Raw genomic sequence first — 14,211 nt, 5'->3', positions numbered from 1 at the left:
TGAACTCCATAGACATGTGAACTCCATAGACATGTGAACTCCATAGACATGTGAACTCCATAGACATGTGAACTCAATAGACATGTGAACTCCATAGACATGTGAACTCCATAGACATGTGAACTCCATAGACATGTGAACTCCATAGACATGTGAACTCCATAGACATGTGAACTCCATAGACATGTGAACTCCATAGACATGTGAACTCCATAGACATGTGAACTCTATAGACAGGTGAACTCTATAGACATGTGAACTCTATAGACAGGTGAACTCTATAGACATGTGAACTCTATAGACATGTGAACTCCATAGACAGGTGAACTCCATAGACATGTGAACTCCATAGACAGGTGAACTCCATAGACATGTGAACTCAATAGACAGGTGAACTCTATAGACATGTGAACTCTATAGACAGGTGAACTCTATAGACATGTGAACTCTATAGACATGTGAACTCCATAGACAGGTGAACTCCATAGACATGTGAACTCCATAGACAGGTGAACTCCATAGACATGTGAACTCTATAGACATGTGAACTCAATAGACATGTGAACTCCATAGACATGTGAACTCCATAGACATGTGTACTCCATAGACATGTGAACTCCATAGACATGTGAACTCTATAGACATGTGAACTCTATAGACATGTGAACTCCATAGACATGTGAACTCTATAGACATGTGAACTCTATAGACATGTGAACTCCATAGACATGTGAACTCTATAGACATGTGAACTCTATAGACATGTGAACTCCATAGACATGTGAACTCTATAGACATGTGAACTCTATAGACATGTGAACTCCATAGACATGTGAACTCTATAGACATGTGAACTCCATAGACATGTGAACTCCATAGACATGTGAACTCCATAGACATGTGAACTCTATAGACATGTGAACTCCATAGACATGTGAACTCTATAGACATGTGAACTCTATAGACATGTGAACTCCATAGACATGTGAACTCTATAGACATGTGAACTCCATAGACATGTGAACTCCATAGACATGTGAACTCCATAGACATGTGAACTCCATAGACATGTGAACTCCATAGACATGTGAACTCCATAGACATGTGAACTCAATAGACATGTGAACTCCATAGACATGTGAACTCCATAGACATGTGAACTCAATAGACATGTGAACTCCATAGACATGTGAACTCCATAGACATGTGAACTCCATAGACATGTGAACTCCATAGACATGTGAACTCCATAGACATGTGAACTCCATAGACATGTGAACTCAATAGACATGTGAACTCCATAGACATGTGAACTCCATAGACATGTGAACTCAATAGACATGTGAACTCCATAGACATGTGAACTCTATAGACATGTGAACTCCATAGACAGGTGAACTCTATAGACATGTGAACTCCATAGACATGTGAACTCTATAGACATGTGAACTCTATAGACATGTGAACTCCATAGACATGTGAACTCTATAGACATGTGAACTCTATAGACATGTGAACTCCATAGACATGTGAACTCTATAGACATGTGAACTCTATAGACATGTGAACTCCATAGACATGTGAACTCTATAGACATGTGAACTCTATAGACATGTGAACTCCATAGACATGTGAACTCTATAGACATGTGAACTCCATAGACATGTGAACTCCATAGACATGTGAACTCCATAGACATGTGAACTCTATAGACATGTGAACTCCATAGACATGTGAACTCTATAGACATGTGAACTCTATAGACATGTGAACTCCATAGACATGTGAACTCTATAGACATGTGAACTCCATAGACATGTGAACTCCATAGACATGTGAACTCCATAGACATGTGAACTCCATAGACATGTGAACTCCATAGACATGTGAACTCCATAGACATGTGAACTCAATAGACATGTGAACTCCATAGACATGTGAACTCCATAGACATGTGAACTCCATAGACATGTGAACTCCATAGACATGTGAACTCCATAGACATGTGAACTCCATAGACATGTGAACTCCATAGACATGTGAACTCTATAGACATGTGAACTCTATAGACAGGTGAACTCTATAGACATGTGAACTCTATAGACAGGTGAACTCTATAGACATGTGAACTCTATAGACATGTGAACTCCATAGACAGGTGAACTCCATAGACATGTGAACTCCATAGACAGGTGAACTCCATAGACATGTGAACTCAATAGACAGGTGAACTCTATAGACATGTGAACTCTATAGACAGGTGAACTCTATAGACATGTGAACTCTATAGACATGTGAACTCCATAGACAGGTGAACTCCATAGACATGTGAACTCCATAGACAGGTGAACTCCATAGACATGTGAACTCTATAGACATGTGAACTCAATAGACATGTGAACTCCATAGACATGTGAACTCCATAGACATGTGTACTCCATAGACATGTGAACTCTATAGACATGTGAACTCTATAGACATGTGAACTCTATAGACATGTGAACTCCATAGACATGTGAACTCCATAGACATGTGAACTCCATAGACATGTGAACTCCATAGACATGTGAACTCTATAGACATGTGAACTCCATAGACATGTGAACTCTATAGACATGTGAACTCTATAGACATGTGAACTCCATAGACATGTGAACTCTATAGACATGTGAACTCCATAGACATGTGAACTCCATAGACATGTGAACTCCATAGACATGTGAACTCCATAGACATGTGAACTCCATAGACATGTGAACTCCATAGACATGTGAACTCAATAGACATGTGAACTCCATAGACATGTGAACTCCATAGACATGTGAACTCCATAGACATGTGAACTCCATAGACATGTGAACTCTATAGACATGTGAACTCTATAGACATGTGAACTCTATAGACAGGTGAACTCTATAGACATGTGAACTCCATAGACATGTGAACTCTATAGACATGTGAACTCAATAGACATGTGAACTCCACAGACAGGTGAACTCCATAGACATGTGAACTCTATAGACATGTGAACTCAATAGACATGTGAACTCCATAGACATGTGAACTCCATAGACATGTGAACTCTATAGACATGTGAACTCAATAGACAGGTGAACTCTATAGACATGTGAACTCCATAGACATGTGAACTCTATAGACATGTGAACTCAATAGACATGTGAACTCCATAGACATGTGAACTCCATAGACAGGTGAACTCCATAGACATGTGAACTCTATAGACATGTGAACTCAATAGACATGTGAACTCCATAGACATGTGAACTCCATAGACATGTGAACTCCATAGACATGTGAACTCTATAGACATGTGAACTCTATAGACATGTGAACTCTATAGACATGTGAACTCTATAGACATGTGAACTCCATAGACATGTGAACTCCATAGACATGTGAACTCCATAGACATGTGAACTCTATAGACAGGTGAACTCTATAGACAGGTGAACTCTATAGACAGGTGAACTCTATAGACATGTGAACTCCATAGACAGGTGAACTCCATAGACATGTGAACTCCATAGACAGGTGAACTCCATAGACATGTAAACTCAATAGACATGTGAACTCAATAGACATGTGAACTCCATAGACATGTGAACTCCATAGACAGGTGAACTCCATAGACATGTGAACTCAATAGACAGGTGAACTCTATAGACATGTGAACTCTATAGACAGGTGAACTCTATAGACATGTGAACTCCATAGACATGTGAACTCCATAGACAGGTGAACTCCATAGACATGTGAACTCCATAGACAGGTGAACTCCATAGACATGTGAACTCAATAGACATGTGAACTCCATAGACATGTGAACTCCATAGACATGTGAACTCTATAGACATGTGAACTCTATAGACATGTGAACTCTATAGACATGTGAACTCTATAGACATGTGAACTCTATAGACATGTGAACTCCATAGACATGTGAACTCCATAGACATGTGAACTCCATAGACATGTGAACTCTATAGACATGTGAACTCTATAGACAGGTGAACTCTATAGACATGTGAACTCTATAGACATGTGAACTCCATAGACAGGTGAACTCCATAGACATGTGAACTCCATAGACAGGTGAACTCCATAGACATGTGAACTCTATAGACATGTGAACTCAATAGACATGTGAACTCCATAGACATGTGAACTCCATAGACATGTGTACTCCATAGACATGTGAACTCCATAGACATGTGAACTCTATAGACATGTGAACTCTATAGACATGTGAACTCCATAGACATGTGAACTCTATAGACATGTGAACTCTATAGACATGTGAACTCCATAGACATGTGAACTCTATAGACATGTGAACTCTATAGACATGTGAACTCCATAGACATGTGAACTCTATAGACATGTGAACTCTATAGACATGTGAACTCCATAGACATGTGAACTCTATAGACATGTGAACTCCATAGACATGTGAACTCCATAGACATGTGAACTCCATAGACATGTGAACTCTATAGACATGTGAACTCCATAGACATGTGAACTCTATAGACATGTGAACTCTATAGACATGTGAACTCCATAGACATGTGAACTCTATAGACATGTGAACTCCATAGACATGTGAACTCCATAGACATGTGAACTCCATAGACATGTGAACTCCATAGACATGTGAACTCCATAGACATGTGAACTCCATAGACATGTGAACTCAATAGACATGTGAACTCCATAGACATGTGAACTCCATAGACATGTGAACTCAATAGACATGTGAACTCCATAGACATGTGAACTCCATAGACATGTGAACTCCATAGACATGTGAACTCCATAGACATGTGAACTCCATAGACATGTGAACTCCATAGACATGTGAACTCAATAGACATGTGAACTCCATAGACATGTGAACTCCATAGACATGTGAACTCAATAGACATGTGAACTCCATAGACATGTGAACTCTATAGACATGTGAACTCCATAGACAGGTGAACTCTATAGACATGTGAACTCCATAGACATGTGAACTCTATAGACATGTGAACTCTATAGACATGTGAACTCCATAGACATGTGAACTCTATAGACATGTGAACTCTATAGACATGTGAACTCCATAGACATGTGAACTCTATAGACATGTGAACTCTATAGACATGTGAACTCCATAGACATGTGAACTCTATAGACATGTGAACTCTATAGACATGTGAACTCCATAGACATGTGAACTCTATAGACATGTGAACTCCATAGACATGTGAACTCCATAGACATGTGAACTCCATAGACATGTGAACTCTATAGACATGTGAACTCCATAGACATGTGAACTCTATAGACATGTGAACTCTATAGACATGTGAACTCCATAGACATGTGAACTCTATAGACATGTGAACTCCATAGACATGTGAACTCCATAGACATGTGAACTCCATAGACATGTGAACTCCATAGACATGTGAACTCCATAGACATGTGAACTCCATAGACATGTGAACTCAATAGACATGTGAACTCCATAGACATGTGAACTCCATAGACATGTGAACTCCATAGACATGTGAACTCCATAGACATGTGAACTCCATAGACATGTGAACTCCATAGACATGTGAACTCCATAGACATGTGAACTCTATAGACATGTGAACTCTATAGACAGGTGAACTCTATAGACATGTGAACTCTATAGACAGGTGAACTCTATAGACATGTGAACTCTATAGACATGTGAACTCCATAGACAGGTGAACTCCATAGACATGTGAACTCCATAGACAGGTGAACTCCATAGACATGTGAACTCAATAGACAGGTGAACTCTATAGACATGTGAACTCTATAGACAGGTGAACTCTATAGACATGTGAACTCTATAGACATGTGAACTCCATAGACAGGTGAACTCCATAGACATGTGAACTCCATAGACAGGTGAACTCCATAGACATGTGAACTCTATAGACATGTGAACTCAATAGACATGTGAACTCCATAGACATGTGAACTCCATAGACATGTGTACTCCATAGACATGTGAACTCTATAGACATGTGAACTCTATAGACATGTGAACTCTATAGACATGTGAACTCCATAGACATGTGAACTCCATAGACATGTGAACTCCATAGACATGTGAACTCTATAGACATGTGAACTCTATAGACATGTGAACTCTATAGACAGGTGAACTCTATAGACATGTGAACTCCATAGACATGTGAACTCTATAGACATGTGAACTCAATAGACATGTGAACTCCACAGACAGGTGAACTCCATAGACATGTGAACTCTATAGACATGTGAACTCAATAGACATGTGAACTCCATAGACATGTGAACTCCATAGACATGTGAACTCTATAGACATGTGAACTCAATAGACAGGTGAACTCTATAGACATGTGAACTCCATAGACATGTGAACTCTATAGACATGTGAACTCAATAGACATGTGAACTCCATAGACATGTGAACTCCATAGACAGGTGAACTCCATAGACATGTGAACTCTATAGACATGTGAACTCAATAGACATGTGAACTCCATAGACATGTGAACTCCATAGACATGTGAACTCCATAGACATGTGAACTCTATAGACATGTGAACTCTATAGACATGTGAACTCTATAGACATGTGAACTCTATAGACATGTGAACTCCATAGACATGTGAACTCCATAGACATGTGAACTCCATAGACATGTGAACTCTATAGACAGGTGAACTCTATAGACAGGTGAACTCTATAGACAGGTGAACTCTATAGACATGTGAACTCCATAGACAGGTGAACTCCATAGACATGTGAACTCCATAGACAGGTGAACTCCATAGACATGTAAACTCAATAGACATGTGAACTCAATAGACATGTGAACTCCATAGACATGTGAACTCCATAGACAGGTGAACTCCATAGACATGTGAACTCAATAGACAGGTGAACTCTATAGACATGTGAACTCTATAGACAGGTGAACTCTATAGACATGTGAACTCCATAGACATGTGAACTCCATAGACAGGTGAACTCCATAGACATGTGAACTCCATAGACAGGTGAACTCCATAGACATGTGAACTCAATAGACATGTGAACTCCATAGACATGTGAACTCCATAGACATGTGAACTCTATAGACATGTGAACTCTATAGACATGTGAACTCTATAGACATGTGAACTCTATAGACATATGAACTCTATAGACATGTGAACTCCATAGACATGTGAACTCCATAGACATGTGAACTCCATAGACATGTGAACTCTATAGACAGGTGAACTCTATAGACATGTGAACTCTATAGACATGTGAACTCTATAGACATGTGAACTCCATAGACATGTGAACTCCATAGACATGTGAACTCTATAGACATGTGAACTCTATAGACATGTGAACTCAATAGACAGGTGAACTCTATAGACATGTGAACTCCATAGACATGTGAACTCTATAGACATGTGAACTCAATAGACATGTGAACTCCATAGACATGTGAACTCCATAGACATGTGAACTCCATAGACATGTGAACTCCATAGACATGTGAACTCCATAGACATGTGAACTCTATAGACATGTGAACTCTATAGACATGTGAACTCTATAGACATGTGAACTCCATAGACATGTGAACTCCATAGACATGTGAACTCCATAGACATGTGAACTCTATAGACATGTGAACTCTATAGACATGTGAACTCTATAGACATGTGAACTCTATAGACATGTGAACTCTATAGACATGTGAACTCCATAGACATGTGAACTCCATAGACATGTGAACTCAATAGACATGTGAACTCCATAGACATGTGAACTCCATAGACATGTGAACTCCATAGACATGTGAACTCTATAGACATGTGAACTCTATAGACATGTGAACTCTATAGACATGTGAACTCCATAGACATGTGAACTCCATAGACATGTGAACTCTATAGACATGTGAACTCCATAGACATGTGAACTCCATAGACATGTGAACTCCATAGACATGTGAACTCCATAGACATGTGAACTCCATAGACATGTGAACTCTATAGACATGTGAACTCCATAGACATGTGAACTCCATAGACATGTGAACTCTATAGACAGGTGAACTCTATAGACATGTGAACTCTATAGACATGTGAACTCCATAGACATGTGAACTCTATAGACATGTGAACTCTATAGACATGTGAACTCTATAGACATGTGAACTCCATAGACATGTGAACTCCATAGACATGTGAACTCTATAGACATGTGAACTCCATAGACATGTGAACTCCATAGACATGTGAACTCTATAGACATGTGAACTCTATAGACATGTGAACTCCATAGACATGTGAACTCCATAGACATGTGAACTCCATAGACATGTGAACTCCATAGACATGTGAACTCTATAGACAGGTGAACTCTATAGACATGTGAACTCTATAGACAGGTGAACTCTATAGACATGTGAACTCTATAGACATGTGAACTCCATAGACAGGTGAACTCCATAGACATGTGAACTCCATAGACAGGTGAACTCCATAGACATGTGAACTCTATAGACATGTGAACTCAATAGACATGTGAACTCCATAGACATGTGAACTCCATAGACATGTGAACTCTATAGACATGTGAACTCTATAGACATGTGAACTCTATAGACATGTGAACTCTATAGACATGTGAACTCCATAGACATGTGAACTCCATAGACATGTGAACTCCATAGACATGTGAACTCTATAGACATGTGAACTCTATAGACATGTGAACTCTATAGACAGGTGAACTCTATAGACATGTGAACTCTATAGACATGTGAACTCCATAGACAGGTGAACTCCATAGACATGTGAACTCTATAGACAGGTGAACTCTATAGACATGTGAACTCTATAGACATGTGAACTCCATAGACATGTGAACTCCATAGACATGTGAACTCTATAGACATGTGAACTCCATAGACATGTGAACTCTATAGACATGTGAACTCCATAGACATGTGAACTCCATAGACATGTGAACTCTATAGACAGGTGAACTCTATAGACATGTGAACTCTATAGACATGTGAACTCCATAGACAGGTGAACTCCATAGACATGTGAACTCCATAGACAGGTGAACTCCATAGACATGTGAACTCTATAGACATGTGAACTCTATAGACATGTGAACTCCATAGACATGTGAACTCCATAGACATGTGAACTCCATAGACATGTGAACTCCATAGACATGTGAACTCCATAGACATGTGAACTCCATAGACATGTGAACTCCATAGACATGTGAACTCCATAGACATGTGAACTCAATAGACATGTGAACTCCATAGACAGGTGAACTCCATAGACATGTGAACTCCATAGACATGTGAACTCCATAGACATGTGAACTCCATAGACATGTGAACTCCATAGACATGTGAACTCCATAGACATGTGAACTCCATAGACATGTGAACTCCATAGACATGTGAACTCCATAGACATGTGAACTCCATAGACATGTGAACTCAATAGACATGTGAACTCCATAGACATGTGAACTCCATAGACATGTGAACTCCATAGACATGTGAACTCCATAGACATGTGAACTCCATAGACATGTGAACTCCATAGACATGTGAACTCTATAGACATGTGAACTCTATAGACATGTGAACTCCATAGACATGTGAACTCCATAGACATGTGAACTCTATAGACATGTGAACTCCATAGACATGTGAACTCCATAGACATGTGAACTCCATAGACATGTGAACTCCATAGACATGTGAACTCTATAGACATGTGAACTCCATAGACATGTGAACTCTATAGACATGTGAACTCTATAGACATGTGAACTCCATAGACATGTGAACTCCATAGACATGTGAACTCCATAGACATGTGAACTCCATAGACATGTGAACTCTATAGACATGTGAACTCTATAGACATGTGAACTCTATAGACATGTGAACTCCATAGACATGTGAACTCCATAGACATGTGAACTCTATAGACATGTGAACTCCATAGACATGTGAACTCCATAGACATGTGAACTCTATAGACATGTGAACTCCATAGACATGTGAACTCCATAGACATGTGAACTCCATAGACATGTGAACTCCATAGACATGTGAACTCCATAGACATGTGAACTCCATAGACATGTGAACTCTATAGACATGTGAACTCCATAGACATGTGAACTCCATAGACATGTGAACTCCATAGACATGTGAACTCTATAGACATGTGAACTCCATAGACATGTGAACTCCATAGACATGTGAACTCAATAGACATGTGAACTCCATAGACATGTGAACTCCATAGACATGTGAACTCCATAGACATGTGAACTCTATAGACATGTGAACTCCATAGACATGTGAACTCCATAGACATGTGAACTCTATAGACAGGTGAACTCTATAGACATGTGAACTCTATAGACATGTGAACTCCATAGACATGTGAACTCTATAGACATGTGAACTCTATAGACATGTGAACTCTATAGACATGTGAACTCTATAGACATGTGAACTCTATAGACATGTGAACTCCATAGACATGTGAACTCCATAGACATGTGAACTCCATAGACATGTGAACTCCATAGACATGTGAACTCCATAGACATGTGAACTCCATAGACATGTGAACTCTATAGACATGTGAACTCTATAGACATGTGAACTCCATAGACATGTGAACTCCATAGACATGTGAACTCCATAGACATGTGAACTCCATAGACATGTGAACTCCATAGACATGTGAACTCAATAGACATGTGAACTCTATAGACATGTGAACTCCATAGACATGTGAACTCTATAGACATGTGAACTCTATAGACATGTGAACTCTATAGACATGTGAACTCTATAGACATGTGAACTCCATAGACATGTGAACTCCATAGACATGTGAACTCTATAGACATGTGAACTCCATAGACATGTGAACTCCATAGACATGTGAACTCTATAGACATGTGAACTCTATAGACATGTGAACTCTATAGACATGTGAACTCTATAGACATGTGAACTCTATAGACATGTGAACTCCATAGACATGTGAACTCCATAGACATGTGAACTCTATAGACATGTGAACTCTATAGACATGTGAACTCCATAGACATGTGAACTCTATAGACATGTGAACTCTATAGACATGTGAACTCCATAGACATGTGAACTCCTGCAGTGTTCAGGGCTATTATAGTTATCATGTCAATAAATGCACGTGCGATGCATCCGCTGATGTAGAGTGACAGAGTTTACGACAGTAGTAGAGGACAATACTGATTCACAACTGTAGGGGGAGCCGAGAGCAAAAACTACCTAGTGCTGCTTTAACAGTTGAGATGTTGTTTAACGCTGATCTAACAGCAGAAGACACGAGCCGCGGGATTTAAATCCCAGTTGTACGTGTGTGTGTGTGTGTGTGTGTGTGTGTGTGTGTGTGTGTGTGTGTGTGTGTGTGTGTGTGTGTGTGTGTGTGTGTGTGTGTGTGTGTGTGTGTGTGTGTGTGTGTGTGTGTGTGTGTGTGTGTGTGTGTGTGTGTGTGTGTGTGTGTGTGTGTGTGTGTGTTCTAACACTGCGTTACAATCAGCCCCTATTAGAAATATGCCATTATATTCTATACTTTTATGAATTCTTTTGAGAAACCATGAGAAAAGGGTGAATAATGACTGAGAGTTAATGTTAATTATTATTATTGTTTTGAACTATGCTGTATAGCTGAATTTAGCGATGTGTTTGTAGTCAAACTCAAAAATGATTATATTTTTAATGATTGAAAAATTCCATTATTTTTTTCAAAAGTTAATAAATGTATTTTGTAGACAAAATATTTTAGTTTGTCTTGTATATTTTTTTGATTATATCAGAGAACATTTTAAGCTGTGTTTTGGTCATGTTATAATGTACTCCACCTATGGGGCATGTTGTCACATTTCACTTCCATTCTTTCGGGGTAAATCAAGAAAAAAGTATGTGTATTAATGAAACAAAACCACATAATTGTACTAGACATGTGTGCAATTAATGTGGGAAACAATAAATACTCTGAACCCCAAGTGGATTTACACAAACTGAGAAAGTGAAAAAGCGTTAGGTTGTGCCGCTCTCTCCTACTACTGTAATAACAGAAGAACATGACTTGACGCTGAGGCACACTGAGTGTCAGGATCCCAAAATTCACCCATTCTTCCTGCTGAAGCTTCACGTCTTATTGCCTTTATCCACTTTTGTCTCCTAAACGCTCGTTTTTTTGGGTCGACAGCTTATAAAAACTCATTTCAGCGGTCCTGTTTCCGTCCAGCGCCCTCAGGCGGAGCGACAGTCAGTTTAATGATGGTCAAGAGAACTATAACTAACATTCGGTCTGGTTACACTTTAGGGCTGTGCCTGTGAAATTGATCGTATTTTATTTTCGATTTCGACTTCCAAGAATTATAAAAAGAAGATATGAGGTAGCTAAAACTACTATTAGGCCGTGTGTCCACCAAAGCGTTTTTTCACGCGGCTGGCTGGCGCGTTGCGTTTTTATAAAGAGTAACGTTTCACCCAGCCAATCAGAGTGGAGGAGGGGCAGGACAAATAAAACAACCGCGCTGCTTGTACTGTACAACGTATTGTATCGGCATTTTTATATAGAATCAATACAGAAAAAACGCTTTGGTGGACACGAAGTCTTCAAAGTCTTCACCCTGGCTAAATCTCAGGATGTGTTTGATAATAAAAGAGCTATTAAAAGCACAATAATCCGCGCAATAGACGCTGTTTCCAAGTCCAATACGGCTTGTGTGCGCACGCCGTGAAACGGACCGGCGACCATAAACCATCAAATACACAACAAATAGCCATAATAACAGCAAATATGAAAATGAGCGCTTGGAGATTATTCACTTAAACACAGTTTATATCTTGGCTGTTAGTAGTTTGGAGAAACCGGCGGATCGCTCACTATTTTCCCTTAACAGACTCTTCAGATGAAGCATGAGACATAAAATCACACACAAGTCTAACTTACTTAATGCACATTATAACGGTGACGGGTCGAGTGGCACAACAACAGGTGAACGTCGGAGTTTATCGATACAATTAACGGGTCTTTAAAGATTTAGCCCCGTTGTTTAATATTCCGGGTTTCGGGTCCTGCATTCCCTCTACAGACACAGAACTGCACACCTACCTGTAGCGATAAGGAGCCCGACGGAGATCATCTTCAAAAGAATACAAGTTTTAGATCAACTATAGTGACATTTGAAACAACCGAGAGGTAATGCAGGAATCGCTGAATGAAAAGGACCTGTTCTGGATTTCAGAAAAGAGGAGGAGCGGAGGAGGATAAATAAACTACTGCTATACGCGCCTACTCTGATTGGTCGGTTGTCTTTCATACAGTCATCTGATTCGTTCGCTGCGTGTCGATCGCCCAAGTATCCGGAGGCGGAGAAAACGCAGAACACGAGGGATGTCACTGTGTGAACGAGGCGTGGCTGAGGCGGAGGAAACACAGAACATTTGTTACAGTCTATGCACAGAACACGGTAAGACTGGCAAAGCAGGTTTTACAAGTGCGAGGCGAGTGTGATCATAACCCAAAGAGAGACCGCACTTGTTAGAGAGTTTGGGAATTATTCATTTCACACGAAATGTACACATCATGTGATTTCGAACATTTAATAGAGAAATACATAATTGTTGTTTAAACCAAGCTGTTTGTATACTTTATCACAGCTGAAGTGAAATAAATGCAATAGCCTAGTTGTCAAATACACAGACGTTTCAGAGACATTTTCATTCAATACTTCATGCACTGCTTAAAGAATAACGTTCAAGTTTAATTTTGATAAACATGACACGAGATAACATCGCGACTACATGAAAATAGTTTTTACTGTTATAAAAAACAGATTTGTGAGCATTAGTGGAACTGAAGGAGATCCATGGATTGCTCAGATAAACAGGCCAGAAAGAGACTATAACTACTACTACTCATTTTAATCACACTTTCTATTAAAAATATGTGCAAATGTATACAATAGTTATGAGGTAACGAAGCCTCGTTTACTGAAATCACGTGAGTTTGATCAAGTGACTTAAACTGGCCACAGACTCCAGAATGAGCAGAATCTCATTGA

This window comes from Gobio gobio (genome assembly GCF_949357685.1).
Source record: "Gobio gobio genome assembly, chromosome: 21".
NCBI classification, from domain to species: Eukaryota; Metazoa; Chordata; class Actinopteri; order Cypriniformes; family Gobionidae; genus Gobio; species Gobio gobio.
The sequence above is the reverse complement of the archived record's forward strand: the minus strand, read 5'-3'. Positions refer to the sequence as shown.